Here is a 25,930-nt window from a genome sequence, read left to right on the forward strand (position 1 = left end):
ATTCTCGAGGGCAGATTTTGACGTTTGAAGGCAGTTGAGATGTTTTTTTGTGATCCCGACACAATTAGGTACGGCTCCAAAACAGTGTTTGGACATGGTTATCACTTGTTTTTGGACGTTGGAAGCACGTCCAAGGTGACTAAACCGGTCCGCATATCAAGTGGGACCCACATCGAATGATCCATTCAGTTTTCAAAAAAGTATATATGCGATTGCATGGGATATACTAACGGATGCGATCATACCAGCACTAATGCACCGGATCCCATCAGAACTCCGCAGTTAAGCGTGCTTGGGCGAGAGTAGTACTAGGATGGGTGACCTCCCGGGAAGTCCTCGTGTTGCATCCCTCCCTCCCCCCCCCCTTTTTTTTTTTTTGGTTGTTTCCCAAGACTATAGTACATAGAGAACGTCGTAACTTTCAGACCGTGAGGAACCACGCAACCCATAATACCTTTTTGAAAAGCCCCAAGAGAGCTTCTGGTAAGGCAATGGGTCTTCGTACCATTGGACCATTCTCGAGGGCAGATTTTGACATTTGAAGGCAGTTGAGATGTTTTTTTGTGATCCCGACACAATTAGGTACGGCTCCAAAACAGTGTTTGGACATGGTTATCGCTTGTTTTTGGACGTTGGAAGCACGTCCAAGGTGACTAAACCGGTCCGCATATCAAGTGGGACCCACATCGAATGATCCATTCAGTTTTCAAAAAAGTATATATGCGATTGCATGGGATATACTAACGGATGCGATCATACCAGCACTAATGCACCGGATCCCATCAGAACTCCGCAGTTAAGCGTGCTTGGGCGAGAGTAGTACTAGGATGGGTGACCTCCCGGGAAGTCCTCGTGTTGCATCCCTCCCTCCCCCCCCCCCTTTTTTTTTTTTTGGTTGTTTCCCAAGACTATAGTACATAGAGAACGTCGTAACTTTCAGACCGTGAGGAACCACGCAACCCATAATACCTTTTTGAAAAGCCCCAAGAGAGCTTCTGATAAGGCAATGGGTCTTCGTACCATTGGACCATTCTCGAGGGCAGATTTTGACGTTTGAAGGCAGTTGAGATGTTTTTTTGTGATCCCGACACAATTAGTTACGGCTCCAAAACAGTGTTTGGACATGGTTATCGCTTGTTTTTGGACGTTGGAAGCACGTCCAAGGTGACTAAACCGGTCCGCATATCAAGTGGGACCCACATCGAATGATCCATTCAGTTTTCAAAAAAGTATATATGCGATTGCATGGGATATACTAACTGATGCGATCATACCAGCACTAATGCACCGGATCCCATCAGAACTCCGCAGTTAAGCGTGCTTGGGTGAGAGTAGTACTAGGATGGGTGACCTCCCGGGAAGTCCTCGTGTTGCATCCCTCCCTCCCCCCCCCCCCCCTTTTTTTTTTTTTTGGTTGTTTCGCAAGACTATAGTACATAGAGAACGTCGTAACTTTCAGACCGTGAGGAACCACGCAACCCATAATACCTTTTTGAAAAGCCCCAAGAGAGCTTCTGGTAAGGCAATGGGTCTTCGTACCATTGGACCATTCTCGAGGGCAGATTTTGACGTTTGAAGGCAGTTGAGATGTTTTTTTGTGATCCCGACACAATTAGTTACGGCTCCAAAACAGTGTTTGGACATGGTTATCGCTTGTTTTTGGACGGTGGAAGCACGTCCAAGGTGACTAAACCGGTCCGCATATCAAGTGGGACCCACATCGAATGATCCATTCAGTTTTCAAAAAAGTATATATGCGATTGCATGGGATATACTAACGGATGCGATCATACCAGCACTAATGCACCGGATCCCATCAGAACTCCGCAGTTAAGCGTGCTTGGGCGAGAGTAGTACTAGGATGGGTGACCTCCCGGGAAGTCCTCGTGTTGCATCCCTCCCTCCCCCCCCCCCTTTTTTTTTTTTTGGTTGTTTCCCAAGACTATAGTACATAGAGAACGTCGTAACTTTCAGACCGTGAGGAACCACGCAACCCATAATACCTTTTTGAAAAGCCCCAAGAGAGCTTCTGGTAAGGCAATGGGTCTTCGTCCCATTGGACCATTCTCGAGGGCAGATTTTGACGTTTGAAGGCAGTTGAGATGTTTTTTTGTGATCCCGACACAATTAGTTACGGCTCCAAAACAGTGTTTGGACATGGTTATCGCTTGTTTTTGGACGTTGGAAGCACGTCCAAGGTGACTAAACCGGTCCGCATATCAAGTGGGACCCACATCGAATGATCCATTCAGTTTTCAAAAAAGTATATATGCGATTGCATGGGATATACTAACGGATGCGATCATACCAGCACTAATGCACCGGATCCCATCAGAACTCCGCAGTTAAGCGTGCTTGGGCGAGAGTAGTACTAGGATGGGTGACCTCCCGGGAAGTCCTCGTGTTGCATCCCTCCCTCCCCCCCCCCCCCTTTTTTTTTTTTTGGTTGTTTCCCAAGACTATAGTACATAGAGAACGTCGTAACTTTCAGACCGTGAGGAACCACGCAACCCATAATACCTTTTTGAAAAGCCCCAAGAGAGCTTCTGATAAGGCAATGGGTCTTCGTACCATTGGACCATTCTCGAGGGCAGATTTTGACGTTTGAAGGCAGTTGAGATGTTTTTTTGTGATCCCGACACAATTAGTTACGGCTCCAAAACAGTGTTTGGACATGGTTATCGCTTGTTTTTGGACGTTGGAAGCACGTCCAAGGTGACTAAACCGGTCCGCATATCAAGTGGGACCCACATCGAATGATCCATTCAGTTTTCAAAAAAGTATATATGCGATTGCATGGGATATACTAACTGATGCGATCATACCAGCACTAATGCACCGGATCCCATCAGAACTCCGCAGTTAAGCGTGCTTGGGTGAGAGTAGTACTAGGATGGGTGACCTCCCGGGAAGTCCTCGTGTTGCATCCCTCCCTCCCCCCCCCCCCCCCCCTTTTTTTTTTTTTTGGTTGTTTCGCAAGACTATAGTACATAGAGAACGTCGTAACTTTCAGACCGTGAGGAACCACGCAACCCATAATACCTTTTTGAAAAGCCCCAAGAGAGCTTCTGGTAAGGCAATGGGTCTTCGTACCATTGGACCATTCTCGAGGGCAGATTTTGACGTTTGAAGGCAGTTGAGATGTTTTTTTGTGATCCCGACACAATTAGTTACGGCTCCAAAACAGTGTTTGGACATGGTTATCGCTTGTTTTTGGACGGTGGAAGCACGTCCAAGGTGACTAAACCGGTCCGCATATCAAGTGGGACCCACATCGAATGATCCATTCAGTTTTCAAAAAAGTATATATGCGATTGCATGGGATATACTAACGGATGCGATCATACCAGCACTAATGCACCGGATCCCATCAGAACTCCGCAGTTAAGCGTGCTTGGGCGAGAGTAGTACTAGGATGGGTGACCTCCCGGGAAGTCCTCGTGTTGCATCCCTCCCTCCCCCCCCCCCCTTTTTTTTTTTTTGGTTGTTTCCCAAGACTATAGTACATAGAGAACGTCGTAACTTTCAGACCGTGAGGAACCACGCAACCCATAATACCTTTTTGAAAAGCCCCAAGAGAGCTTCTGGTAAGGCAATGGGTCTTCGTCCCATTGGACCATTCTCGAGGGCAGATTTTGACGTTTGAAGGCAGTTGAGATGTTTTTTTGTGATCCCGACACAATTAGTTACGGCTCCAAAACAGTGTTTGGACATGGTTATCGCTTGTTTTTGGACGTTGGAAGCACGTCCAAGGTGACTAAACCGGTCCGCATATCAAGTGGGACCCACATCGAATGATCCATTCAGTTTTCAAAAAAGTATATATGCGATTGCATGGGATATACTAACGGATGCGATCATACCAGCACTAATGCACCGGATCCCATCAGAACTCCGCAGTTAAGCGTGCTTGGGCGAGAGTAGTACTAGGATGGGTGACCTCCCGGGAAGTCCTCGTGTTGCATCCCTCCCTCCCCCCCCCCCCTTTTTTTTTTTTTTGGTTGTTTCGCAAGACTATAGTACATAGAGAACGTCGTAACTTTCAGACCGTGAGGAACCACGCAACCCATAATACCTTTTTGAAAAGCCCCAAGAGAGCTTCTGGTAAGGCAATGGGTCTTCGTACCATTGGACCATTCTCGAGGGCAGATTTTGACGTTTGAAGGCAGTTGAGATGTTTTTTTGTGATCCCGACACAATTAGTTACGGCTCCAAAACAGTGTTTGGACATGGTTATCGCTTGTTTTTGGATGTTGGAAGCACGTCCAAGGTGACTAAACCGGTCCGCATATCAAGTGGGACCCACATCGAATGATCCATTCAGTTTTCAAAAAAGTATATATGCGATTGCATGGGATATACTAACGGATGCGATCATACCAGCACTAATGCACCGGATCCCATCAGAACTCCGCAGTTAAGCGTGCTTGGGCGAGAGTAGTACTAGGATGGGTGACCTCCCGGGAAGTCCTCGTGTTGCATCCCTCCCTCCCCCCCCCCCTTTTTTTTTTTTTGGTTGTTTCCCAAGACTATAGTACATAGAGAACGTCGTAACTTTCAGACCGTGAGGAACCACGCAACCCATAATACCTTTTTGAAAAGCCCCAAGAGAGCTTCTGGTAAGGCAATGGGTCTTCGTCCCATTGGACCATTCTCGAGGGCAGATTTTGACGTTTGAAGGCAGTTGAGATGTTTTTTTGTGATCCCGACACAATTAGTTACGGCTCCAAAACAGTGTTTGGACATGGTTATCGCTTGTTTTTGGACGTTGGAAGCACGTCCAAGGTGACTAAACCGGTCCGCATATCAAGTGGGACCCACATCGAATGATCCATTCAGTTTTCAAAAAAGTATATATGCGATTGCATGGGATATACTAACGGATGCGATCATACCAGCACTAATGCACCGGATCCCATCAGAACTCCGCAGTTAAGCGTGCTTGGGCGAGAGTAGTACTAGGATGGGTGACCTCCCGGGAAGTCCTCGTGTTGCATCCCTCCCCCCCCCCCCCTTTTTTTTTTTTTGGTTGTTTCCCAAGACTATAGTACATAGAGAACGTCGTAACTTTCAGACCGTGAGGAACCACGCAACCCATAATACCTTTTTGAAAAGCCCCAAGAGAGCTTCTGGTAAGGCAATGGGTCTTCGTACCATTGGACCATTCTCGAGGGCAGATTTTGACGTTTGAAGGCAGTTGAGATGTTTTTTTGTGATCCCGACACAATTAGTTACGGCTCCAAAACAGTGTTTGGACATGGTTATCGCTTGTTTTTGGACGTTGGAAGCACGTCCAAGGTGACTAAACCGGTCCGCATATCAAGTGGGACCCACATCGAATGATCCATTCAGTTTTCAAAAAAGTATATATGCGATTGCATGGGATATACTAACGGATGCGATCATACCAGCACTAATGCACCGGATCCCATCAGAACTCCGCAGTTAAGCGTGCTTGGGTGAGAGTAGTACTAGGATGGGTGACCTCCCGGGAAGTCCTCGTGTTGCATCCCTCCCTCCCCCCCCCCCTTTTTTTTTTTTTGGTTGTTTCGCAAGACTATAGTACATAGAGAACGTCGTAACTTTCAGACCGTGAGGAACCACGCAACCCATAATACCTTTTTGAAAAGCCCCAAGAGAGCTTCTGGTAAGGCAATGGGTCTTCGTACCATTGGACCATTCTCGAGGGCAGATTTTGACGTTTGAAGGCAGTTGAGATGTTTTTTTGTGATCCCGACACAATTAGTTACGGCTCCAAAACAGTGTTTGGACATGGTTATCGCTTGTTTTTGGACGTTGGAAGCACGTCCAAGGTGACTAAACCGGTCCGCATATCAAGTGGGACCCACATCGAATGATCCATTCAGTTTTCAAAAAAGTATATATGCGATTGCATGGGATATACTAACGGATGCGATCATACCAGCACTAATGCACCGGATCCCATCAGAACTCCGCAGTTAAGCGTGCTTGGGCGAGAGTAGTACTAGGATGGGTGACCTCCCGGGAAGTCCTCGTGTTGCATCCCTCCCTCCCCCCCCCCCCCCTTTTTTTTTTTTTTGGTTGTTTCGCAAGACTATAGTACATAGAGAACGTCGTAACTTTCAGACCGTGAGGAACCACGCAACCCATAATACCTTTTTGAAAAGCCCCAAGAGAGCTTCTGGTAAGGCAATGGGTCTTCGTACCATTGGACCATTCTCGAGGGCAGATTTTGACGTTTGAAGGCAGTTGAGATGTTTTTTTGTGATCCCGACACAATTAGTTACGGCTCCAAAACAGTGTTTGGACATGGTTATCGCTTGTTTTTGGACGTTGGAAGCACGTCCAAGGTGACTAAACCGGTCCGCATATCAAGTGGGACCCACATCGAATGATCCATTCAGTTTTCAAAAAAGTATATATGCGATTGCATGGGATATACTAACGGATGCGATCATACCAGCACTAATGCACCGGATCCCATCAGAACTCCGCAGTTAAGCGTGCTCGGGCGAGAGTAGTACTAGGATGGGTGACCTCCCGGGAAGTCCTCGTGTTGCATCCCTCCCTCCCCCCCCCCCTTTTTTTTTTTTTGGTTGTTTCCCAAGACTATAGTACATAGAGAACGTCGTAACTTTCAGACCGTGAGGAACCACGCAACCCATAATACCTTTTTGAAAAGCCCCAAGAGAGCTTCTGGTAAGGCAATGGGTCTTCGTACCATTGGACCATTCTCGAGGGCAGATTTTGACGTTTGAAGGCAGTTGAGATGTTTTTTTGTGATCCCGACACAATTAGTTACGGCTCCAAAACAGTGTTTGGACATGGTTATCGCTTGTTTTTGGACGTTGGAAGCACGTCCAAGGTGACTAAACCGGTCCGCATATCAAGTGGGACCCACATCGAATGATCCATTCAGTTTTCAAAAAAGTATATATGCGATTGCATGGGATATACTAACGGATGCGATCATACCAGCACTAATGCACCGGATCCCATCAGAACTCCGCAGTTAAGCGTGCTTGGGCGAGAGTAGTACTAGGATAGGTGACCTCCCGGGAAGTCCTCGTGTTGCATCCCTCCCTCCCCCCCCCCCCTTTTTTTTTTTTTGGTTGTTTCCCAAGACTATAGTACATAGAGAACGTCGTAACTTTCAGACCGTGAGGAACCACGCAACCCATAATACCTTTTTGAAAAGCCCCAAGAGAGCTTCTGGTAAGGCAATGGGTCTTCGTACCATTGGACCATTCTCGAGGGCAGATTTTGACGTTTGAAGGCAGTTGAGATGTTTTTTTGTGATCCCGACACAATTAGTTACGGCTCCAAAACAGTGTTTGGACATGGTTATCGCTTGTTTTTGGACGTTGGAAGCACGTCCAAGGTGACTAAACCGGTCCGCATATCAAGTGGGACCCACATCGAATGATCCATTCAGTTTTCAAAAAAGTATATATGCGATTGCATGGGATATACTAACGGATGCGATCATACCAGCACTAATGCACCGGATCCCATCAGAACTCCGCAGTTAAGCGTGCTTGGGCGAGAGTAGTACTAGGATAGGTGACCTCCCGGGAAGTCCTCGTGTTGCATCCCTCCCTCCCCCCCCCCCTTTTTTTTTTTTTGGTTGTTTCCCAAGACTATAGTACATAGAGAACGTCGTAACTTTCAGACCGTGAGGAACCACGCAACCCATAATACCTTTTTGAAAAGCCCCAAGAGAGCTTCTGGTAAGGCAATGGGTCTTCGTCCCATTGGACCATTCTCGAGGGCAGATTTTGACGTTTGAAGGCAGTTGAGATGTTTTTTTGTGATCCCGACACAATTAGTTACGGCTCCAAAACAGTGTTTGGACATGGTTATCGCTTGTTTTTGGACGTTGGAAGCACGTCCAAGGTGACTAAACCGGTCCGCATATCAAGTGGGACCCACATCGAATGATCCATTCAGTTTTCAAAAAAGTATATATGCGATTGCATGGGATATACTAACGGATGCGATCATACCAGCACTAATGCACCGGATCCCATCAGAACTCCGCAGTTAAGCGTGCTTGGGCGAGAGTAGTACTAGGATAGGTGACCTCCCGGGAAGTCCTCGTGTTGCATCCCTCCCTCCCCCCCCCCCTTTTTTTTTTTTTGGTTGTTTCCCAAGACTATAGTACATAGAGAACGTCGTAACTTTCAGACCGTGAGGAACCACGCAACCCATAATACCTTTTTGAAAAGCCCCAAGAGAGCTTCTGGTAAGGCAATGGGTCTTCGTACCATTGGACCATTCTCGAGGGCAGATTTTGACGTTTGAAGGCAGTTGAGATGTTTTTTTGTGATCCCGACACAATTAGTTACGGCTCCAAAACAGTGTTTGGACATGGTTATCGCTTGTTTTTGGACGTTGGAAGCACGTCCAAGGTGACTAAACCGGTCCGCATATCAAGTGGGACCCACATCGAATGATCCATTCAGTTTTCAAAAAAGTATATATGCGATTGCATGGGATATACTAACGGATGCGATCATACCAGCACTAATGCACCGGATCCCATCAGAACTCCGCAGTTAAGCGTGCTTGGGCGAGAGTAGTACTAGGATAGGTGACCTCCCGGGAAGTCCTCGTGTTGCATCCCTCCCTCCCCCCCCCCTTTTTTTTTTTTTGGTTGTTTCCCAAGACTATAGTACATAGAGAACGTCGTAACTTTCAGACCGTGAGGAACCACGCAACCCATAATACCTTTTTGAAAAGCCCCAAGAGAGCTTCTGGTAAGGCAATGGGTCTTCGTCCCATTGGACCATTCTCGAGGGCAGATTTTGACGTTTGAAGGCAGTTGAGATGTTTTTTTGTGATCCCGACACAATTAGTTACGGCTCCAAAACAGTGTTTGGACATGGTTATCGCTTGTTTTTGGACGTTGGAAGCACGTCCAAGGTGACTAAACCGGTCCGCATATCAAGTGGGACCCACATCGAATGATCCATTCAGTTTTCAAAAAAGTATATATGCGATTGCATGGGATATACTAACGGATGCGATCATACCAGCACTAATGCACCGGATCCCATCAGAACTCCGCAGTTAAGCGTGCTTGGGCGAGAGTAGTACTAGGATAGGTGACCTCCCGGGAAGTCCTCGTGTTGCATCCCTCCCTCCCCCCCCCCCTTTTTTTTTTTTTGGTTGTTTCCCAAGACTATAGTACATAGAGAACGTCGTAACTTTCAGACCGTGAGGAACCACGCAACCCATAATACCTTTTTGAAAAGCCCCAAGAGAGCTTCTGGTAAGGCAATGGGTCTTCGTCCCATTGGACCATTCTCGAGGGCAGATTTTGACGTTTGAAGGCAGTTGAGATGTTTTTTTGTGATCCCGACACAATTAGTTACGGCTCCAAAACAGTGTTTGGACATGGTTATCGCTTGTTTTTGGACGTTGGAAGCACGTCCAAGGTGACTAAACCGGTCCGCATATCAAGTGGGACCCACATCGAATGATCCATTCAGTTTTCAAAAAAGTATATATGCGATTGCATGGGATATACTAACGGATGCGATCATACCAGCACTAATGCACCGGATCCCATCAGAACTCCGCAGTTAAGCGTGCTTGGGCGAGAGTAGTACTAGGATAGGTGACCTCCCGGGAAGTCCTCGTGTTGCATCCCTCCCTCCCCCCCCCCCTTTTTTTTTTTTTGGTTGTTTCCCAAGACTATAGTACATAGAGAACGTCGTAACTTTCAGACCGTGAGGAACCACGCAACCCATAATACCTTTTTGAAAAGCCCCAAGAGAGCTTCTGGTAAGGCAATGGGTCTTCGTCCCATTGGACCATTCTCGAGGGCAGATTTTGACGTTTGAAGGCAGTTGAGATGTTTTTTTGTGATCCCGACACAATTAGTTACGGCTCCAAAACAGTGTTTGGACATGGTTATCGCTTGTTTTTGGACGTTGGAAGCACGTCCAAGGTGACTAAACCGGTCCGCATATCAAGTGGGACCCACATCGAATGATCCATTCAGTTTTCAAAAAAGTATATATGCGATTGCATGGGATATACTAACGGATGCGATCATACCAGCACTAATGCACCGGATCCCATCAGAACTCCGCAGTTAAGCATGCTTGGGCGAGAGTAGTACTAGGATGGGTGACCTCCCGGGAAGTCCTCGTGTTGCATCCCTCCCTCCCCCCCCCCCCCTTTTTTTTTTTTTGGTTGTTTCCCAAGACTATAGTACATAGAGAACGTCGTAACTTTCAGACCGTGAGGAACCACGCAACCCATAATACCTTTTTGAAAAGCCCCAAGAGAGCTTCTGGTAAGGCAATGGGTCTTCGTACCATTGGACCATTCTCGAGGGCAGATTTTGACGTTTGAAGGCAGTTGAGATGTTTTTTTGTGATCCCGACACAATTAGTTACGGCTCCAAAACAGTGTTTGGACATGGTTATCGCTTGTTTTTGGACGTTGGAAGCACGTCCAAGGTGACTAAACCGGTCCGCATATCAAGTGGGACCCACATCGAATGATCCATTCAGTTTTCAAAAAAGTATATATGCGATTGCATGGGATATACTAACGGATGCGATCATACCAGCACTAATGCACCGGATCCCATCAGAACTCCGCAGTTAAGCGTGCTTGGGCGAGAGTAGTACTAGGATAGGTGACCTCCCGGGAAGTCCTCGTGTTGCATCCCTCCCTCCCCCCCCCCTTTTTTTTTTTTTGGTTGTTTCCCAAGACTATAGTACATAGAGAACGTCGTAACTTTCAGACCGTGAGGAACCACGCAACCCATAATACCTTTTTGAAAAGCCCCAAGAGAGCTTCTGGTAAGGCAATGGGTCTTCGTCCCATTGGACCATTCTCGAGGGCAGATTTTGACGTTTGAAGGCAGTTGAGATGTTTTTTTGTGATCCCGACACAATTAGTTACGGCTCCAAAACAGTGTTTGGACATGGTTATCGCTTGTTTTTGGACGTTGGAAGCACGTCCAAGGTGACTAAACCGGTCCGCATATCAAGTGGGACCCACATCGAATGATCCATTCAGTTTTCAAAAAAGTATATATGCGATTGCATGGGATATACTAACGGATGCGATCATACCAGCACTAATGCACCGGATCCCATCAGAACTCCGCAGTTAAGCGTGCTTGGGCGAGAGTAGTACTAGGATAGGTGACCTCCCGGGAAGTCCTCGTGTTGCATCCCTCCCTCCCCCCCCCCCCCCTTTTTTTTTTTTTGGTTGTTTCCCAAGACTATAGTACATAGAGAACGTCGTAACTTTCAGACCGTGAGGAACCACGCAACCCATAATACCTTTTTGAAAAGCCCCAAGAGAGCTTCTGGTAAGGCAATGGGTCTTCGTCCCATTGGACCATTCTCGAGGGCAGATTTTGACGTTTGAAGGCAGTTGAGATGTTTTTTTGTGATCCCGACACAATTAGTTACGGCTCCAAAACAGTGTTTGGACATGGTTATCGCTTGTTTTTGGACGTTGGAAGCACGTCCAAGGTGACTAAACCGGTCCGCATATCAAGTGGGACCCACATCGAATGATCCATTCAGTTTTCAAAAAAGTATATATGCGATTGCATGGGATATACTAACGGATGCGATCATACCAGCACTAATGCACCGGATCCCATCAGAACTCCGCAGTTAAGCGTGCTTGGGCGAGAGTAGTACTAGGATAGGTGACCTCCCGGGAAGTCCTCGTGTTGCATCCCTCCCTCCCCCCCCCCCTTTTTTTTTTTTTGGTTGTTTCCCAAGACTATAGTACATAGAGAACGTCGTAACTTTCAGACCGTGAGGAACCACGCAACCCATAATACCTTTTTGAAAAGCCCCAAGAGAGCTTCTGGTAAGGCAATGGGTCTTCGTACCATTGGACCATTCTCGAGGGCAGATTTTGACGTTTGAAGGCAGTTGAGATGTTTTTTTGTGATCCCGACACAATTAGTTACGGCTCCAAAACAGTGTTTGGACATGGTTATCGCTTGTTTTTGGACGTTGGAAGCACGTCCAAGGTGACTAAACCGGTCCGCATATCAAGTGGGACCCACATCGAATGATCCATTCAGTTTTCAAAAAAGTATATATGCGATTGCATGGGATATACTAACGGATGCGATCATACCAGCACTAATGCACCGGATCCCATCAGAACTCCGCAGTTAAGCGTGCTTGGGCGAGAGTAGTACTAGGATAGGTGACCTCCCGGGAAGTCCTCGTGTTGCATCCCTCCCTCCCCCCCCCTTTTTTTTTTTTTGGTTGTTTCCCAAGACTATAGTACATAGAGAACGTCGTAACTTTCAGACCGTGAGGAACCACGCAACCCATAATACCTTTTTGAAAAGCCCCAAGAGAGCTTCTGGTAAGGCAATGGGTCTTCGTCCCATTGGACCATTCTCGAGGGCAGATTTTGACGTTTGAAGGCAGTTGAGATGTTTTTTTGTGATCCCTACACAATTAGTTACGGCTCCAAAACAGTGTTTGGACATGGTTATCGCTTGTTTTTGGACGTTGGAAGCACGTCCAAGGTGACTAAACCGGTCCGCATATCAAGTGGGACCCACATCGAATGATCCATTCAGTTTTCAAAAAAGTATATATGCGATTGCATGGGATATACTAACGGATGCGATCATACCAGCACTAATGCACCGGATCCCATCAGAACTCCGCAGTTAAGCGTGCTTGGGCGAGAGTAGTACTAGGATAGGTGACCTCCCGGGAAGTCCTCGTGTTGCATCCCTCCCTCCCCCCCCCCTTTTTTTTTTTTTGGTTGTTTCCCAAGACTATAGTACATAGAGAACGTCGTAACTTTCAGACCGTGAGGAACCACGCAACCCATAATACCTTTTTGAAAAGCCCCAAGAGAGCTTCTGGTAAGGCAATGGGTCTTCGTCCCATTGGACCATTCTCGAGGGCAGATTTTGACGTTTGAAGGCAGTTGAGATGTTTTTTTGTGATCCCGACACAATTAGTTACGGCTCCAAAACAGTGTTTGGACATGGTTATCGCTTGTTTTTGGACGTTGGAAGCACGTCCAAGGTGACTAAACCGGTCCGCATATCAAGTGGGACCCACATCGAATGATCCATTCAGTTTTCAAAAAAGTATATATGCGATTGCATGGGATATACTAACGGATGCGATCATACCAGCACTAATGCACCGGATCCCATCAGAACTCCGCAGTTAAGCGTGCTTGGGCGAGAGTAGTACTAGGATAGGTGACCTCCCGGGAAGTCCTCGTGTTGCATCCCTCCCTCCCCCCCCCCCCTTTTTTTTTTTTTGGTTGTTTCCCAAGACTATAGTACATAGAGAACGTCGTAACTTTCAGACCGTGAGGAACCACGCAACCCATAATACCTTTTTGAAAAGCCCCAAGAGAGCTTCTGGTAAGGCAATGGGTCTTCGTCCCATTGGACCATTCTCGAGGGCAGATTTTGACGTTTGAAGGCAGTTGAGATGTTTTTTTGTGATCCCGACACAATTAGTTACGGCTCCAAAACAGTGTTTGGACATGGTTATCGCTTGTTTTTGGACGTTGGAAGCACGTCCAAGGTGACTAAACCGGTCCGCATATCAAGTGGGACCCACATCGAATGATCCATTCAGTTTTCAAAAAAGTATATATGCGATTGCATGGGATATACTAACGGATGCGATCATACCAGCACTAATGCACCGGATCCCATCAGAACTCCGCAGTTAAGCATGCTTGGGCGAGAGTAGTACTAGGATGGGTGACCTCCCGGGAAGTCCTCGTGTTGCATCCCTCCCTCCCCCCCCCCCCCCTTTTTTTTTTTTTGGTTGTTTCCCAAGACTATAGTACATAGAGAACGTCGTAACTTTCAGACCGTGAGGAACCACGCAACCCATAATACCTTTTTGAAAAGCCCCAAGAGAGCTTCTGGTAAGGCAATGGGTCTTCGTCCCATTGGACCATTCTCGAGGGCAGATTTTGACGTTTGAAGGCAGTTGAGATGTTTTTTTGTGATCCCGACACAATTAGTTACGGCTCCAAAACAGTGTTTGGACATGGTTATCGCTTGTTTTTGGACGTTGGAAGCACGTCCAAGGTGACTAAACCGGTCCGCATATCAAGTGGGACCCACATCGAATGATCCATTCAGTTTTCAAAAAAGTATATATGCGATTGCATGGGATATACTAACGGATGCGATCATACCAGCACTAATGCACCGGATCCCATCAGAACTCCGCAGTTAAGCATGCTTGGGCGAGAGTAGTACTAGGATGGGTGACCTCCCGGGAAGTCCTCGTGTTGCATCCCTCCCTCCCCCCCCCCCCCCCTTTTTTTTTTTTTGGTTGTTTCCCAAGACTATAGTACATAGAGAACGTCGTAACTTTCAGACCGTGAGGAACCACGCAACCCATAATACCTTTTTGAAAAGCCCCAAGAGAGCTTCTGGTAAGGCAATGGGTCTTCGTACCATTGGACCATTCTCGAGGGCAGATTTTGACGTTTGAAGGCAGTTGAGATGTTTTTTTGTGATCCCGACACAATTAGTTACGGCTCCAAAACAGTGTTTGGACATGGTTATCGCTTGTTTTTGGACGTTGGAAGCACGTCCAAGGTGACTAAACCGGTCCGCATATCAAGTGGGACCCACATCGAATGATCCATTCAGTTTTCAAAAAAGTATATATGCGATTGCATGGGATATACTAACGGATGCGATCATACCAGCACTAATGCACCGGATCCCATCAGAACTCCGCAGTTAAGCATGCTTGGGCGAGAGTAGTACTAGGATGGGTGACCTCCCGGGAAGTCCTCGTGTTGCATCCCTCCCTCCCCCCCCCCCCCCCCCCCTTTTTTTTTTTTTGGTTGTTTCCCAAGACTATAGTACATAGAGAACGTCGTAACTTTCAGACCGTGAGGAACCACGCAACCCATAATACCTTTTTGAAAAGCCCCAAGAGAGCTTCTGGTAAGGCAATGGGTCTTCGTACCATTGGACCATTCTCGAGGGCAGATTTTGACGTTTGAAGGCAGTTGAGATGTTTTTTTGTGATCCCGACACAATTAGTTACGGCTCCAAAACAGTGTTTGGACATGGTTATCGCTTGTTTTTGGACGTTGGAAGCACGTCCAAGGTGACTAAACCGGTCCGCATATCAAGTGGGACCCACATCGAATGATCCATTCAGTTTTCAAAAAAGTATATATGCGATTGCATGGGATATACTAACGGATGCGATCATACCAGCACTAATGCACCGGATCCCATCAGAACTCCGCAGTTAAGCGTGCTTGGGCGAGAGTAGTACTAGGATAGGTGACCTCCCGGGAAGTCCTCGTGTTGCATCCCTCCCTCCCCCCCCCCCCTTTTTTTTTTTTTGGTTGTTTCCCAAGACTATAGTACATAGAGAACGTCGTAACTTTCAGACCGTGAGGAACCACGCAACCCATAATACCTTTTTGAAAAGCCCCAAGAGAGCTTCTGGTAAGGCAATGGGTCTTCGTCCCATTGGACCATTCTCGAGGGCAGATTTTGACGTTTGAAGGCAGTTGAGATGTTTTTTTGTGATCCCGACACAATTAGTTACGGCTCCAAAACAGTGTTTGGACATGGTTATCGCTTGTTTTTGGACGTTGGAAGCACGTCCAAGGTGACTAAACCGGTCCGCATATCAAGTGGGACCCACATCGAATGATCCATTCAGTTTTCAAAAAAGTATATATGCGATTGCATGGGATATACTAACGGATGCGATCATACCAGCACTAATGCACCGGATCCCATCAGAACTCCGCAGTTAAGCGTGCTTGGGCGAGAGTAGTACTAGGATAGGTGACCTCCCGGGAAGTCCTCGTGTTGCATCCCTCCCTCCCCCCCCCCCCCTTTTTTTTTTTTTGGTTGTTTCCCAAGACTATAGTACATAGAGAACGTCGTAACTTTCAGACCGTGAGGAACCACGCAACCCATAATACCTTTTTGAAAAGCCCCAAGAGAGCTTCTGGTAAGGCAATGGGTCTTCGTCCCATTGGACCATTCTCGAGGGCAGATTTTGACGTTTGAAGGCAGTTGAGATGTTTTTTTGTGATCCCGACACAATTAGTTACGGCTCCAAAACAGTGTTTGGACATGGTTATCGCTTGTTTTTGGACGTTGGAAGCACGTCCAAGGTGACTAAACCGGTCCGCATATCAAGTGGGACCCACATCGAATGATCCATTCAGTTTTCAAAAAAGTATATATGCGATTGCATGGGATATACTAACGGATGCGATCATACCAGCACTAATGCACCGGATCCCATCAGAACTCCGCAGTTAAGCGTGCTTGGGCGAGAGTAGTACTAGGATGGGTGACCTCCCGGGAAGTCCTCGTGTTGCATCCCTCCCTCCCCCCCCCCCCCTTTTTTTTTTTTTGGTTGTTTCCCAAGACTATAGTACATAGAGAACGTCGTAACTTTCAGACCGTGAGGAACCACGCAACCCATAATACCTTTTTGAAAAGCCCCAAGAGAGCTTCTGGTAAGGCAATGGGTCTTCGTACCATTGGACCATTCTCGAGGGCAGATTTTGACGTTTGAAGGCAGTTGAGATGTTTTTTTGTGATCCCGACACAATTAGTTACGGCTCCAAAACAGTGTTTGGACATGGTTATCGCTTGTTTTTGGACGTTGGAAGCACGTCCAAGGTGACTAAACCGGTCCGCATATCAAGTGGGACCCACATCGAATGATCCATTCAGTTTTCAAAAAAGTATATATGCGATTGCATGGGATATACTAACTGATGCGATCATACCAGCACTAATGCACCGGATCCCATCAGAACTCCGCAGTTAAGCGTGCTTGGGTGAGAGTAGTACTAGGATGGGTGACCTCCCGGGAAGTCCTCGTGTTGCATCCCTCCCTCCCCCCCCCCCCCCCTTTTTTTTTTTTTGGTTGTTTCGCAAGACTATAGTACATAGAGAACGTCGTAACTTTCAGACCGTGAGGAACCACGCAACCCATAATACCTTTTTGAAAAGCCCCAAGAGAGCTTCTGGTAAGGCAATGGTACTTCGTACCATTGGACCATTCTCGAGGGCAGATTTTGACGTTTGAAGGCAGTTGAGATGTTTTTTTGTGATCCCGACACAATTAGTTACGGCTCCAAAACAGTGTTTGGACATGGTTATCGCTTGTTTTTGGACGTTGGAAGCACGTCCAAGGTGACTAAACCGGTCCGCATATCAAGTGGGACCCACATCGAATGATCCATTCAGTTTTCAAAAAAGTATATATGCGATTGCATGGGATATACTAACGGATGCGATCATACCAGCACTAATGCACCGGATCCCATCAGAACTCCGCAGTTAAGGGTGCTTGGGCGAGAGTAGTACTAGGATGGGTGACCTCCCGGGAAGTCCTCGTGTTGCATCCCTCCCTCCCCCCCCCCCCCTTTTTTTTTTTTTGGTTGTTTCCCAAGACTATAGTACATAGAGAACGTCGTAACTTTCAGACCGTGAGGAACCACGCAACCCATAATACCTTTTTGAAAAGCCCCAAGAGAGCTTCTGGTAAGGCAATGGGTCTTCGTACCATTGGACCATTCTCGAGGGCAGATTTTGACGTTTGAAGGCAGTTGAGATGTTTTTTTGTGATCCCGACACAATTAGTTACGGCTCCAAAACAGTGTTTGGACATGGTTATCGCTTGTTTTTGGACGTTGGAAGCACGTCCAAGGTGACTAAACCGGTCCGCATATCAAGTGGGACCCACATCGAATGATCCATTCAGTTTTCAAAAAAGTATATATGCGATTGCATGGGATATACTAACGGATGCGATCATACCAGCACTAATGCACCGGATCCCATCAGAACTCCGCAGTTAAGCGTGCTTGGGCGAGAGTAGTACTAGGATAGGTGACCTCCCGGGAAGTCCTCGTGTTGCATCCCTCCCTCCCCCCCCCCCCCCTTTTTTTTTTTTTGGTTGTTTCCCAAGACTATAGTACATAGAGAACGTCGTAACTTTCAGACCGTGAGGAACCACGCAACCCATAATACCTTTTTGAAAAGCCCCAAGAGAGCTTCTGGTAAGGCAATGGGTCTTCGTACCATTGGACCATTCTCGAGGGCAGATTTTGACGTTTGAAGGCAGTTGAGATGTTTTTTTGTGATCCCGACACAATTAGTTACGGCTCCAAAACAGTGTTTGGACATGGTTATCGCTTGTTTTTGGACGTTGGAAGCACGTCCAAGGTGACTAAACCGGTCCGCATATCAAGTGGGACCCACATCGAATGATCCATTCAGTTTTCAAAAAAGTATATATGCGATTGCATGGGAAATACTAACGGATGCGATCATACCAGCACTAATGCACCGGATCCCATCAGAACTCCGCAGTTAAGCGTGCTTGGGCGAGAGTAGTACTAGGATGGGTGACCTCCCGGGAAGTCCTCGTGTTGCATCCCTCCCTCCCCCCCCCCCCCCCCTTTTTTTTTTTTTTGGTTGTTTCGCAAGACTATAGTACATAGAGAACGTCGTAACTTTCAGACCGTGAGGAACCACGCAACCCATAATACCTTTTTGAAAAGCCCCAAGAGAGCTTCTGGTAAGGCAATGGGTCTTCGTACCATTGGACCATTCTCGAGGGCAGATTTTGACGTTTGAAGGCAGTTGAGATGTTTTTTTGTGATCCCGACACAATTAGTTACGGCTCCAAAACAGTGTTTGGACATGGTTATCGCTTGTTTTTGGACGTTGGAAGCACGTCCAAGGTGACTAAACCGGTCCGCATATCAAGTGGGACCCACATCGAATGATCCATTCAGTTTTCAAAAAAGTATATATGCGATTGCATGGGATATACTAACGGATGCGATCATACCAGCACTAATGCACCGGATCCCATCAGAACTCCGCAGTTAAGGGTGCTTGGGCGAGAGTAGTACTAGGATGGGTGACCTCCCGGGAAGTCCTCGTGTTGCATCCCTCCCTCCCCCCCCCCCCCTTTTTTTTTTTTTGGTTGTTTCCCAAGACTATAGTACATAGAGAACGTCGTAACTTTCAGACCGTGAGGAACCACGCAACCCATAATACCTTTTTGAAAAGCCCCAAGAGAGCTTCTGGTAAGGCAATGGGTCTTCGTACCATTGGACCATTCTCGAGGGCAGATTTTGACGTTTGAAGGCAGTTGAGATGTTTTTTTGTGATCCCGACACAATTAGTTACGGCTCCAAAACAGTGTTTGGACATGGTTATCGCTTGTTTTTGGACGTTGGAAGCACGTCCAAGGTGACTAAACCGGTCCGCATATCAAGTGGGACCCACATCGAATGATCCATTCAGTTTTCAAAAAAGTATATATGCGATTGCATGGGATATACTAACGGATGCGATCATACCAGCACTAATGCACCGGATCCCATCAGAACTCCGCAGTTAAGCGTGCTTGGGCGAGAGTAGTACTAGGATAGGTGACCTCCCGGGAAGTCCTCGTGTTGCATCCCTCCCTCCCCCCCCCCCCTTTTTTTTTTTTTGGTTGTTTCCCAAGACTATAGTACATAGAGAACGTCGTAACTTTCAGACCGTGAGGAACCACGCAACCCATAATACCTTTTTGAAAAGCCCCAAGAGAGCTTCTGGTAAGGCAATGGGTCTTCGTACCATTGGACCATTCTCGAGGGCAGATTTTGACGTTTGAAGGCAGTTGAGATGTTTTTTTGTGATCCCGACACAATTAGTTACGGCTCCAAAACAGTGTTTGGACATGGTTATCGCTTGTTTTTGGACGTTGGAAGCACGTCCAAGGTGACTAAACCGGTCCGCATATCAAGTGGGACCCACATCGAATGATCCATTCAGTTTTCAAAAAAGTATATATGCGATTGCATGGGATATACTAACGGATGCGATCATACCAGCACTAATGCACCGGATCCCATCAGAACTCCGCAGTTAAGCGTGCTTGGGCGAGAGTAGTACTAGGATGGGTGACCTCCCGGGAAGTCCTCGTGTTGCATCCCTCCCTCCCCCCCCCCCCCCCCCTTTTTTTTTTTTTTGGTTGTTTCGCAAGACTATAGTACATAGAGAACGTCGTAACTTTCAGACCGTGAGGAACCACGCAACCCATAATACCTTTTTGAAAAGCCCCAAGAGAGCTTCTGGTAAGGCAATGGGTCTTCGTACCATTGGACCATTCTCGAGGGCAGATTTTGACGTTTGAAGGCAGTTGAGATGTTTTTTTGTGATCCCGACACAATTAGTTACGGCTCCAAAACAGTGTTTGGACATGGTTATCGCTTGTTTTTGGACGTTGGAAGCACGTCCAAGGTGACTAAACCGGTCCGCATATCAAGTGGGACCCACATCGAATGATCCATTCAGTTTTCAAAAAAGTATATATGCGATTGCATGGGATATACTAACGGATGCGATCATACCAGCACTAATGCACCGGATCCCATCAGAACTCCGCAGTTAAGCGTGCTTGGGCGAGAGTAGTACTAGGATAGGTGACCTCCCGGGAAGTCCTCGTGTTGCATCCCTCCCTCCCCCCCCCCCCTTTTTTTTTTTTGGTTGTTTCCCAAGACTATAGTACATAGAGAACGTCGTAACTTTCAGACCGTGAGGAACCACGCAACCCATAATACCTTTTTGAAAAGCCCCAAGAGAGCTTCTGGTAAGGCAATGGGTCTTCGTCCCATTGGACCATTCTCGAGGGCAGATTTTGACGTTTAAAGGCAGTTGAGATGTTTTTTTGTGATCCCGACACAATTAGTTACGGCTCCAAAACAGTGTTTGGACATGGTTATCGCTTGTTTTTGGACGTTGGAAGCACGTCCAAGGTGACTAAACCGGTCCGCATATCAAGTGGGACCCACATCGAATGATCCATTCAGTTTTCAAAAAAGTATATATGCGATTTCATGGGATATACTAACGGATGCGATCATACCAGCACTAATGCACCGGATCCCATCAGAACTCCGCAGTTAAGCGTGCTTGGGCGAGAGTAGTACTAGGATGGGTGACCTCCCGGGAAGTCCTCGTGTTGCATCCCTCCCTCCCCCCCCCCCCCCCCCCTTTTTTTTTTTTTTGGTTGTTTCGTAAGACTATAGTACATAGAGAACGTCGTAACTTTCAGACCGTGAGGAACCACGCAACCCATAATACCTTTTTGAAAAGCCCCAAGAGAGCTTCTGGTAAGGCAATGGGTCTTCGTACCATTGGACCATTCTCGAGGGCAGATTTTGACGTTTGAAGGCAGTTGAGATGTTTTTTTGTGATCCCGACACAATTAGTTACGGCTCCAAAACAGTGTTTGGACATGGTTATCGCTTGTTTTTGGACGTTGGAAGCACGTCCAAGGTGACTAAACCGGTCCGCATATCAAGTGGGACCCACATCGAATGATCCATTCAGTTTTCAAAAAAGTATATATGCGATTGCATGGGATATACTAACGGATGCGATCATACCAGCACTAATGCACCGGATCCCATCAGAACTCCGCAGTTAAGCGTGCTTGGGCGAGAGTAGTACTAGGATGGGTGACCTCCTGGGAAGTCCTCGTGTTGCATCCCTCCCTCCCCCCCCCCCCTTTTTTTTTTTTTGGTTGTTTCCCAAGACTATAGTACATAGAGAACGTCGTAACTTTCAGACCGTGAGGAACCACGCAACCCATAATACCTTTTTGAAAAGCCCCAAGAGAGCTTCTGGTAAGGCAATGGGTCTTCGTACCATTGGACCATTCTCGAGGGCAGATTTTGACGTTTGAAGGCAGTTGAGATGTTTTTTTGTGATCCCGACACAATTAGTTACGGCTCCAAAACAGTGTTTGGACATGGTTATCGCTTGTTTTTGGACGTTGGAAGCACGTCCAAGGTGACTAAACCGGTCCGCATATCAAGTGGGACCCACATCGAATGATCCATTCAGTTTTCAAAAAAGTATATATGCGATTGCATGGGATATACTAACGGATGCGATCATACCAGCACTAATGCACCGGATCCCATCAGAACTCCGCAGTTAAGCGTGCTTGGGCGAGAGTAGTACTAGGATGGGTGACCTCCCGGGAAGTCCTCGTGTTGCATCCCTCCCTCCCCCCCCCCCCCTTTTTTTTTTTTTGGTTGTTTCCCAAGACTATAGTACATAGAGAACGTCGTAACTTTCAGACCGTGAGGAACCACGCAACCCATAATACCTTTTTGAAAAGCCCCAAGAGAGCTTCTGGTAAGGCAATGGGTCTTCGTACCATTGGACCATTCTCGAGGGCAGATTTTGACGTTTGAAGGCAGTTGAGATGTTTTTTTGTGATCCCGACACAATTAGTTACGGCTCCAAAACAGTGTTTGGACATGGTTATCGCTTGTTTTTGGACGTTGGAAGCACGTCCAAGGTGACTAAACCGGTCCGCATATCAAGTGGGACCCACATCGAATGATCCATTCAGTTTTCAAAAAAGTATATATGCGATTGCATGGGATATACTAACGGATGCGATCATACCAGCACTAATGCACCGGATCCCATCAGAACTCCGCAGTTAAGCGTGCTTGGGCGAGAGTAGTACTAGGATGGGTGACCTCCCGGGAAGTCCTCGTGTTGCATCCCTCCCTCCCCCCCCCCCCCCCCTTTTTTTTTTTTTTGGTTGTTTCGCAAGACTATAGTACATAGAGAACGTCGTAACTTTCAGACCGTGAGGAACCACGCAACCCATAATACCTTTTTGAAAAGCCCCAAGAGAGCTTCTGGTAAGGCAATGGGTCTTCGTACCATTGGACCATTCTCGAGGGCAGATTTTGACGTTTGAAGGCAGTTGAGATGTTTTTTTGTGATCCCGACACAATTAGTTACGGCTCCAAAACAGTGTTTGGACATGGTTATCACTTGTTTTTGGACGTTGGAAGCACGTCCAAGGTGACTAAACCGGTCCGCATATCAAGTGGGACCCACATCGAATGATCCATTCAGTTTTCAAAAAAGTATATATGCGATTGCATGGGATATACTAACGGATGCGATCATACCAGCACTAATGCACCGGATCCCATCAGAACTCCGCAGTTAAGCGTGCTTGGGCGAGAGTAGTACTAGGATGGGTGACCTCCCGGGAAGTCCTCGTGTTGCATCCCTCCCTCCCCCGCCCCCCCCTTTTTTTTTTTTTTGGTTGTTTCGCAAGACTATAGTACATAGAGAACGTCGTAACTTTCAGACCGTGAGGAACCACGCAACCCATAATACCTTTTTGAAAAGCCCCAAGAGAGCTTCTGGTAAGGCAATGGGTCTTCGTACCATTGGACCATTCTCGAGGGCAGATTTTGACGTTTGAAGGCAGTTGAGATGTTTTTTTGTGATCCCGACACAATTAGTTACGGCTCCAAAACAGTGTTTGGACATGGTTATCACTTGTTTTTGGACGTTGGAAGCACGTCCAAGGTGACTAAACCGGTCCGCATATCAAGTGGGACCCACATCGAATGATCCATTCAGTTTTCAAAAAAGTATATATGCGATTGCATGGGATATACTAACGGATGCGATCATACCAGCACTAATGCACCGGATCCCATCAGAACTCCGCAGTTAAGCGTGCTTGGGCGAGAGTAGTACTAGGATGGGTGACCTCCCGGGAAGTCCTCGTGTTGCATCCCTCCCTCCCCCCCCCCCCCTTTTTTTTTTTTTTGGTTGTTTCGCAAGACTATAGTACATAGAGAACGTCGTAACTTTCAGACCGTGAGGAACCACGCAACCCATAATACCTTTTTGAAAAGCCCCAAGAGAGCTTCTGGTAAGGCAATGGGTCTTCGTCCCATTGGACCATTCTCGAGGGCAGATTTTGACGTTTGAAGGCAGTTGAGATGTTTTTTTGTGATCCCGACACAATTAGTTACGGCTCCAAAACAGTGTTTGGACATGGTTATCGCTTGTTTTTGGACGTTGGAAGCACGTCCAAGGTGACTAAACCGGTCCGCATATCAAGTGGGACCCACATCGAATGATCCATTCAGTTTTCAAAAAAGTATATATGCGATTGCATGGGATATACTAACGGATGCGATCATACCAGCACTAATGCACCGGATCCCATCAGAACTCCGCAGTTAAGGGTGCTTGGGCGAGAGTAGTACTAGGATGGGTGACCTCCCGGGAAGTCCTCGTGTTGCATCCCTCCCTCCCCCCCCCCCTTTTTTTTTTTTTGGTTGTTTCCCAAGACTATAGTACATAGAGAACGTCGTAACTTTCAGACCGTGAGGAACCACGCAACCCATAATACCTTTTTGAAAAGCCCCAAGAGAGCTTCTGGTAAGGCAATGGGTCTTCGTACCATTGGACCATTCTCGAGGGCAGATTTTGACGTTTGAAGGCAGTTGAGATGTTTTTTTGTGATCCCGACACAATTAGTTACGGCTCCAAAACAGTGTTTGGACATGGTTATCGCTTGTTTTTGGACGTTGGAAGCACGTCCAAGGTGACTAAACCGGTCCGCATATCAAGTGGGACCCACATCGAATGATCCATTCAGTTTTCAAAAAAGTATATATGCGATTGCATGGGATATACTAACGGATGCGATCATACCAGCACTAATGCACCGGATCCCATCAGAACTCCGCAGTTAAGCGTGCTTGGGCGAGAGTAGTACTAGGATGGGTGACCTCCCGGGAAGTCCTCGTGTTGCATCCCTCCCTCCCCCCCCCCCTTTTTTTTTTTTTTGGTTGTTTCGCAAGACTATAGTACATAGAGAACGTCGTAACTTTCAGACCGTGAGGAACCACGCAACCCATAATACCTTTTTGAAAAGCCCCAAGAGAGCTTCTGGTAAGGCAATGGGTCTTCGTACCATTGGACCATTCTCGAGGGCAGATTTTGACGTTTGAAGGCAGTTGAGATGTTTTTTTGTGATCCCGACACAATTAGTTACGGCTCCAAAACAGTGTTTGGACATGGTTATCACTTGTTTTTGGACGTTGGAAGCACGTCCAAGGTGACTAAACCGGTCCGCATATCAAGTGGGACCCACATCGAATGATCCATTCAGTTTTCAAAAAAGTATATATGCGATTGCATGGGATATACTAACGGATGCGATCATACCAGCACTAATGCACCGGATCCCATCAGAACTCCGCAGTTAAGCGTGCTTGGGCGAGAGTAGTACTAGGATGGGTGACCTCCCGGGAAGTCCTCGTGTTGCATCCCTCCCTCCCCCCCCCCCCCCCCCTTTTTTTTTTTTTTGGTTGTTTCGCAAGACTATAGTACATAGAGAAGGTCGTAACTTTCAGACCGTGAGGAACCACGCAACCCATAATACCTTTTTGAAAAGCCCCAAGAGAGCTTCTGGTAAGGCAATGGGTCTTCGTACCATTGGACCATTCTCGAGGGCAGATTTTGACGTTTGAAGGCAGTTGAGATGTTTTTTTGTGATCCCGACACAATTAGTTACGGCTCCAAAACAGTGTTTGGACATGGTTATCACTTGTTTTTGGACGTTGGAAGCACGTCCAAGGTGACTAAACCGGTCCGCATATCAAGTGGGACCCACATCGAATGATCCATTCAGTTTTCAAAAAAGTATATATGCGATTGCATGGGATATACTAACGGATGCGATCATACCAGCACTAATGCACCGGATCCCATCAGAACTCCGCAGTTAAGCGTGCTTGGGCGAGAGTAGTAGTAGGATGGGTGACCTCCCGGGAAGTCCTCGTGTTGCATCCCTCCCTCCCCCCCCCCCCCTTTTTTTTTTTTTTGGTTGTTTCGCAAGACTATAGTACATAGAGAACGTCGTAACTTTCAGACCGTGAGGAACCACGCAACCCATAATACCTTTTTGAAAAGCCCCAAGAGAGCTTCTGGTAAGGCAATGGGTCTTCGTCCCATTGGACCATTCTCGAGGGCAGATTTTGACGTTTGAAGGCAGTTGAGATGTTTTTTTGTGATCCCGACACAATTAGTTACGGCTCCAAA

The 25,930-nt window shown here is 47.1% G+C and overlaps 50 non-coding genes across 50 annotated transcripts; all 50 read left to right on the forward strand.

Annotated features, from left to right (window-relative positions):
• The first annotated feature begins 231 nt into the window (after window positions 1-231).
• On the forward strand, window positions 232-350 carry LOC147932075 (5S ribosomal RNA). The gene has a single exon (XR_015577055.1). It is a non-coding gene; the product is annotated as a 5S ribosomal RNA (ribosomal RNA).
• Window positions 351-745: 395 nt separating this feature from the next.
• LOC147932076 (5S ribosomal RNA) lies at window positions 746-864 on the forward strand. The gene has a single exon (XR_015577068.1). It is a non-coding gene; the product is annotated as a 5S ribosomal RNA (ribosomal RNA).
• A 396-nt stretch (window positions 865-1,260) lies between these two features.
• Window positions 1,261-1,379, forward strand: LOC147932077 (5S ribosomal RNA). Its single transcript, XR_015576025.1, has one exon. It is a non-coding gene; the product is annotated as a 5S ribosomal RNA (ribosomal RNA).
• A 400-nt stretch (window positions 1,380-1,779) lies between these two features.
• On the forward strand, window positions 1,780-1,898 carry LOC147932078 (5S ribosomal RNA). Its single transcript, XR_015577079.1, has one exon. It is a non-coding gene; the product is annotated as a 5S ribosomal RNA (ribosomal RNA).
• A 396-nt stretch (window positions 1,899-2,294) lies between these two features.
• LOC147932079 (5S ribosomal RNA) lies at window positions 2,295-2,413 on the forward strand. Its single transcript, XR_015577090.1, has one exon. It is a non-coding gene; the product is annotated as a 5S ribosomal RNA (ribosomal RNA).
• A 398-nt stretch (window positions 2,414-2,811) lies between these two features.
• LOC147932080 (5S ribosomal RNA) lies at window positions 2,812-2,930 on the forward strand. Its single transcript, XR_015576027.1, has one exon. It is a non-coding gene; the product is annotated as a 5S ribosomal RNA (ribosomal RNA).
• Window positions 2,931-3,333: 403 nt separating this feature from the next.
• LOC147932081 (5S ribosomal RNA) lies at window positions 3,334-3,452 on the forward strand. Its single transcript, XR_015577101.1, has one exon. It is a non-coding gene; the product is annotated as a 5S ribosomal RNA (ribosomal RNA).
• A 397-nt stretch (window positions 3,453-3,849) lies between these two features.
• Window positions 3,850-3,968, forward strand: LOC147932082 (5S ribosomal RNA). The gene has a single exon (XR_015577112.1). It is a non-coding gene; the product is annotated as a 5S ribosomal RNA (ribosomal RNA).
• A 398-nt stretch (window positions 3,969-4,366) lies between these two features.
• On the forward strand, window positions 4,367-4,485 carry LOC147932083 (5S ribosomal RNA). Its single transcript, XR_015577123.1, has one exon. It is a non-coding gene; the product is annotated as a 5S ribosomal RNA (ribosomal RNA).
• Window positions 4,486-4,881: 396 nt separating this feature from the next.
• On the forward strand, window positions 4,882-5,000 carry LOC147932084 (5S ribosomal RNA). The gene has a single exon (XR_015577135.1). It is a non-coding gene; the product is annotated as a 5S ribosomal RNA (ribosomal RNA).
• A 394-nt stretch (window positions 5,001-5,394) lies between these two features.
• On the forward strand, window positions 5,395-5,513 carry LOC147932085 (5S ribosomal RNA). The gene has a single exon (XR_015575640.1). It is a non-coding gene; the product is annotated as a 5S ribosomal RNA (ribosomal RNA).
• A 396-nt stretch (window positions 5,514-5,909) lies between these two features.
• LOC147932086 (5S ribosomal RNA) lies at window positions 5,910-6,028 on the forward strand. The gene has a single exon (XR_015577146.1). It is a non-coding gene; the product is annotated as a 5S ribosomal RNA (ribosomal RNA).
• Window positions 6,029-6,428: 400 nt separating this feature from the next.
• LOC147932087 (5S ribosomal RNA) lies at window positions 6,429-6,547 on the forward strand. The gene has a single exon (XR_015576676.1). It is a non-coding gene; the product is annotated as a 5S ribosomal RNA (ribosomal RNA).
• A 396-nt stretch (window positions 6,548-6,943) lies between these two features.
• LOC147932088 (5S ribosomal RNA) lies at window positions 6,944-7,062 on the forward strand. Its single transcript, XR_015575763.1, has one exon. It is a non-coding gene; the product is annotated as a 5S ribosomal RNA (ribosomal RNA).
• A 397-nt stretch (window positions 7,063-7,459) lies between these two features.
• On the forward strand, window positions 7,460-7,578 carry LOC147932089 (5S ribosomal RNA). The gene has a single exon (XR_015575764.1). It is a non-coding gene; the product is annotated as a 5S ribosomal RNA (ribosomal RNA).
• Window positions 7,579-7,974: 396 nt separating this feature from the next.
• Window positions 7,975-8,093, forward strand: LOC147932090 (5S ribosomal RNA). Its single transcript, XR_015575765.1, has one exon. It is a non-coding gene; the product is annotated as a 5S ribosomal RNA (ribosomal RNA).
• Window positions 8,094-8,489: 396 nt separating this feature from the next.
• On the forward strand, window positions 8,490-8,608 carry LOC147932091 (5S ribosomal RNA). Its single transcript, XR_015575766.1, has one exon. It is a non-coding gene; the product is annotated as a 5S ribosomal RNA (ribosomal RNA).
• Window positions 8,609-9,003: 395 nt separating this feature from the next.
• Window positions 9,004-9,122, forward strand: LOC147932092 (5S ribosomal RNA). Its single transcript, XR_015575767.1, has one exon. It is a non-coding gene; the product is annotated as a 5S ribosomal RNA (ribosomal RNA).
• A 396-nt stretch (window positions 9,123-9,518) lies between these two features.
• On the forward strand, window positions 9,519-9,637 carry LOC147932093 (5S ribosomal RNA). Its single transcript, XR_015575768.1, has one exon. It is a non-coding gene; the product is annotated as a 5S ribosomal RNA (ribosomal RNA).
• A 396-nt stretch (window positions 9,638-10,033) lies between these two features.
• LOC147932094 (5S ribosomal RNA) lies at window positions 10,034-10,152 on the forward strand. The gene has a single exon (XR_015575722.1). It is a non-coding gene; the product is annotated as a 5S ribosomal RNA (ribosomal RNA).
• Window positions 10,153-10,550: 398 nt separating this feature from the next.
• On the forward strand, window positions 10,551-10,669 carry LOC147932095 (5S ribosomal RNA). Its single transcript, XR_015575769.1, has one exon. It is a non-coding gene; the product is annotated as a 5S ribosomal RNA (ribosomal RNA).
• Window positions 10,670-11,064: 395 nt separating this feature from the next.
• On the forward strand, window positions 11,065-11,183 carry LOC147932096 (5S ribosomal RNA). The gene has a single exon (XR_015575770.1). It is a non-coding gene; the product is annotated as a 5S ribosomal RNA (ribosomal RNA).
• A 399-nt stretch (window positions 11,184-11,582) lies between these two features.
• Window positions 11,583-11,701, forward strand: LOC147932097 (5S ribosomal RNA). The gene has a single exon (XR_015575772.1). It is a non-coding gene; the product is annotated as a 5S ribosomal RNA (ribosomal RNA).
• A 396-nt stretch (window positions 11,702-12,097) lies between these two features.
• On the forward strand, window positions 12,098-12,216 carry LOC147932098 (5S ribosomal RNA). The gene has a single exon (XR_015575773.1). It is a non-coding gene; the product is annotated as a 5S ribosomal RNA (ribosomal RNA).
• A 394-nt stretch (window positions 12,217-12,610) lies between these two features.
• Window positions 12,611-12,729, forward strand: LOC147932099 (5S ribosomal RNA). The gene has a single exon (XR_015575774.1). It is a non-coding gene; the product is annotated as a 5S ribosomal RNA (ribosomal RNA).
• A 395-nt stretch (window positions 12,730-13,124) lies between these two features.
• Window positions 13,125-13,243, forward strand: LOC147932100 (5S ribosomal RNA). The gene has a single exon (XR_015575775.1). It is a non-coding gene; the product is annotated as a 5S ribosomal RNA (ribosomal RNA).
• Window positions 13,244-13,640: 397 nt separating this feature from the next.
• Window positions 13,641-13,759, forward strand: LOC147932101 (5S ribosomal RNA). Its single transcript, XR_015575723.1, has one exon. It is a non-coding gene; the product is annotated as a 5S ribosomal RNA (ribosomal RNA).
• A 399-nt stretch (window positions 13,760-14,158) lies between these two features.
• Window positions 14,159-14,277, forward strand: LOC147932102 (5S ribosomal RNA). Its single transcript, XR_015575724.1, has one exon. It is a non-coding gene; the product is annotated as a 5S ribosomal RNA (ribosomal RNA).
• Window positions 14,278-14,677: 400 nt separating this feature from the next.
• Window positions 14,678-14,796, forward strand: LOC147932103 (5S ribosomal RNA). The gene has a single exon (XR_015575725.1). It is a non-coding gene; the product is annotated as a 5S ribosomal RNA (ribosomal RNA).
• Window positions 14,797-15,200: 404 nt separating this feature from the next.
• On the forward strand, window positions 15,201-15,319 carry LOC147932104 (5S ribosomal RNA). The gene has a single exon (XR_015575776.1). It is a non-coding gene; the product is annotated as a 5S ribosomal RNA (ribosomal RNA).
• A 397-nt stretch (window positions 15,320-15,716) lies between these two features.
• On the forward strand, window positions 15,717-15,835 carry LOC147932105 (5S ribosomal RNA). Its single transcript, XR_015575777.1, has one exon. It is a non-coding gene; the product is annotated as a 5S ribosomal RNA (ribosomal RNA).
• Window positions 15,836-16,233: 398 nt separating this feature from the next.
• On the forward strand, window positions 16,234-16,352 carry LOC147932106 (5S ribosomal RNA). Its single transcript, XR_015577158.1, has one exon. It is a non-coding gene; the product is annotated as a 5S ribosomal RNA (ribosomal RNA).
• Window positions 16,353-16,750: 398 nt separating this feature from the next.
• On the forward strand, window positions 16,751-16,869 carry LOC147932107 (5S ribosomal RNA). The gene has a single exon (XR_015576028.1). It is a non-coding gene; the product is annotated as a 5S ribosomal RNA (ribosomal RNA).
• Window positions 16,870-17,269: 400 nt separating this feature from the next.
• LOC147932108 (5S ribosomal RNA) lies at window positions 17,270-17,388 on the forward strand. Its single transcript, XR_015576680.1, has one exon. It is a non-coding gene; the product is annotated as a 5S ribosomal RNA (ribosomal RNA).
• Window positions 17,389-17,786: 398 nt separating this feature from the next.
• On the forward strand, window positions 17,787-17,905 carry LOC147932109 (5S ribosomal RNA). The gene has a single exon (XR_015575778.1). It is a non-coding gene; the product is annotated as a 5S ribosomal RNA (ribosomal RNA).
• Window positions 17,906-18,304: 399 nt separating this feature from the next.
• Window positions 18,305-18,423, forward strand: LOC147932110 (5S ribosomal RNA). Its single transcript, XR_015577169.1, has one exon. It is a non-coding gene; the product is annotated as a 5S ribosomal RNA (ribosomal RNA).
• A 402-nt stretch (window positions 18,424-18,825) lies between these two features.
• On the forward strand, window positions 18,826-18,944 carry LOC147932111 (5S ribosomal RNA). The gene has a single exon (XR_015576682.1). It is a non-coding gene; the product is annotated as a 5S ribosomal RNA (ribosomal RNA).
• A 398-nt stretch (window positions 18,945-19,342) lies between these two features.
• On the forward strand, window positions 19,343-19,461 carry LOC147932112 (5S ribosomal RNA). The gene has a single exon (XR_015575779.1). It is a non-coding gene; the product is annotated as a 5S ribosomal RNA (ribosomal RNA).
• Window positions 19,462-19,858: 397 nt separating this feature from the next.
• LOC147932113 (5S ribosomal RNA) lies at window positions 19,859-19,977 on the forward strand. Its single transcript, XR_015577180.1, has one exon. It is a non-coding gene; the product is annotated as a 5S ribosomal RNA (ribosomal RNA).
• Window positions 19,978-20,380: 403 nt separating this feature from the next.
• LOC147932114 (5S ribosomal RNA) lies at window positions 20,381-20,499 on the forward strand. Its single transcript, XR_015575780.1, has one exon. It is a non-coding gene; the product is annotated as a 5S ribosomal RNA (ribosomal RNA).
• A 396-nt stretch (window positions 20,500-20,895) lies between these two features.
• Window positions 20,896-21,014, forward strand: LOC147932115 (5S ribosomal RNA). The gene has a single exon (XR_015577192.1). It is a non-coding gene; the product is annotated as a 5S ribosomal RNA (ribosomal RNA).
• Window positions 21,015-21,418: 404 nt separating this feature from the next.
• Window positions 21,419-21,537, forward strand: LOC147932116 (5S ribosomal RNA). Its single transcript, XR_015576675.1, has one exon. It is a non-coding gene; the product is annotated as a 5S ribosomal RNA (ribosomal RNA).
• Window positions 21,538-21,934: 397 nt separating this feature from the next.
• Window positions 21,935-22,053, forward strand: LOC147932117 (5S ribosomal RNA). Its single transcript, XR_015577203.1, has one exon. It is a non-coding gene; the product is annotated as a 5S ribosomal RNA (ribosomal RNA).
• Window positions 22,054-22,451: 398 nt separating this feature from the next.
• LOC147932118 (5S ribosomal RNA) lies at window positions 22,452-22,570 on the forward strand. Its single transcript, XR_015577214.1, has one exon. It is a non-coding gene; the product is annotated as a 5S ribosomal RNA (ribosomal RNA).
• Window positions 22,571-22,972: 402 nt separating this feature from the next.
• On the forward strand, window positions 22,973-23,091 carry LOC147932119 (5S ribosomal RNA). The gene has a single exon (XR_015577226.1). It is a non-coding gene; the product is annotated as a 5S ribosomal RNA (ribosomal RNA).
• Window positions 23,092-23,491: 400 nt separating this feature from the next.
• Window positions 23,492-23,610, forward strand: LOC147932120 (5S ribosomal RNA). Its single transcript, XR_015577237.1, has one exon. It is a non-coding gene; the product is annotated as a 5S ribosomal RNA (ribosomal RNA).
• A 399-nt stretch (window positions 23,611-24,009) lies between these two features.
• Window positions 24,010-24,128, forward strand: LOC147932121 (5S ribosomal RNA). The gene has a single exon (XR_015576683.1). It is a non-coding gene; the product is annotated as a 5S ribosomal RNA (ribosomal RNA).
• A 396-nt stretch (window positions 24,129-24,524) lies between these two features.
• LOC147932122 (5S ribosomal RNA) lies at window positions 24,525-24,643 on the forward strand. Its single transcript, XR_015577249.1, has one exon. It is a non-coding gene; the product is annotated as a 5S ribosomal RNA (ribosomal RNA).
• A 397-nt stretch (window positions 24,644-25,040) lies between these two features.
• Window positions 25,041-25,159, forward strand: LOC147932123 (5S ribosomal RNA). The gene has a single exon (XR_015577260.1). It is a non-coding gene; the product is annotated as a 5S ribosomal RNA (ribosomal RNA).
• A 403-nt stretch (window positions 25,160-25,562) lies between these two features.
• On the forward strand, window positions 25,563-25,681 carry LOC147932124 (5S ribosomal RNA). Its single transcript, XR_015576991.1, has one exon. It is a non-coding gene; the product is annotated as a 5S ribosomal RNA (ribosomal RNA).
• The last annotated feature ends 249 nt before the right edge of the window (window positions 25,682-25,930 follow it).

The sequence above is a fragment of the Camelina sativa genome, chromosome 12, assembly GCF_030686135.1.
Source record: "Camelina sativa cultivar CO46 ecotype springtype chromosome 12, ASM3068613v1".
In the NCBI taxonomy this organism is placed as follows: domain Eukaryota; kingdom Viridiplantae; phylum Streptophyta; class Magnoliopsida; order Brassicales; family Brassicaceae; genus Camelina; species Camelina sativa.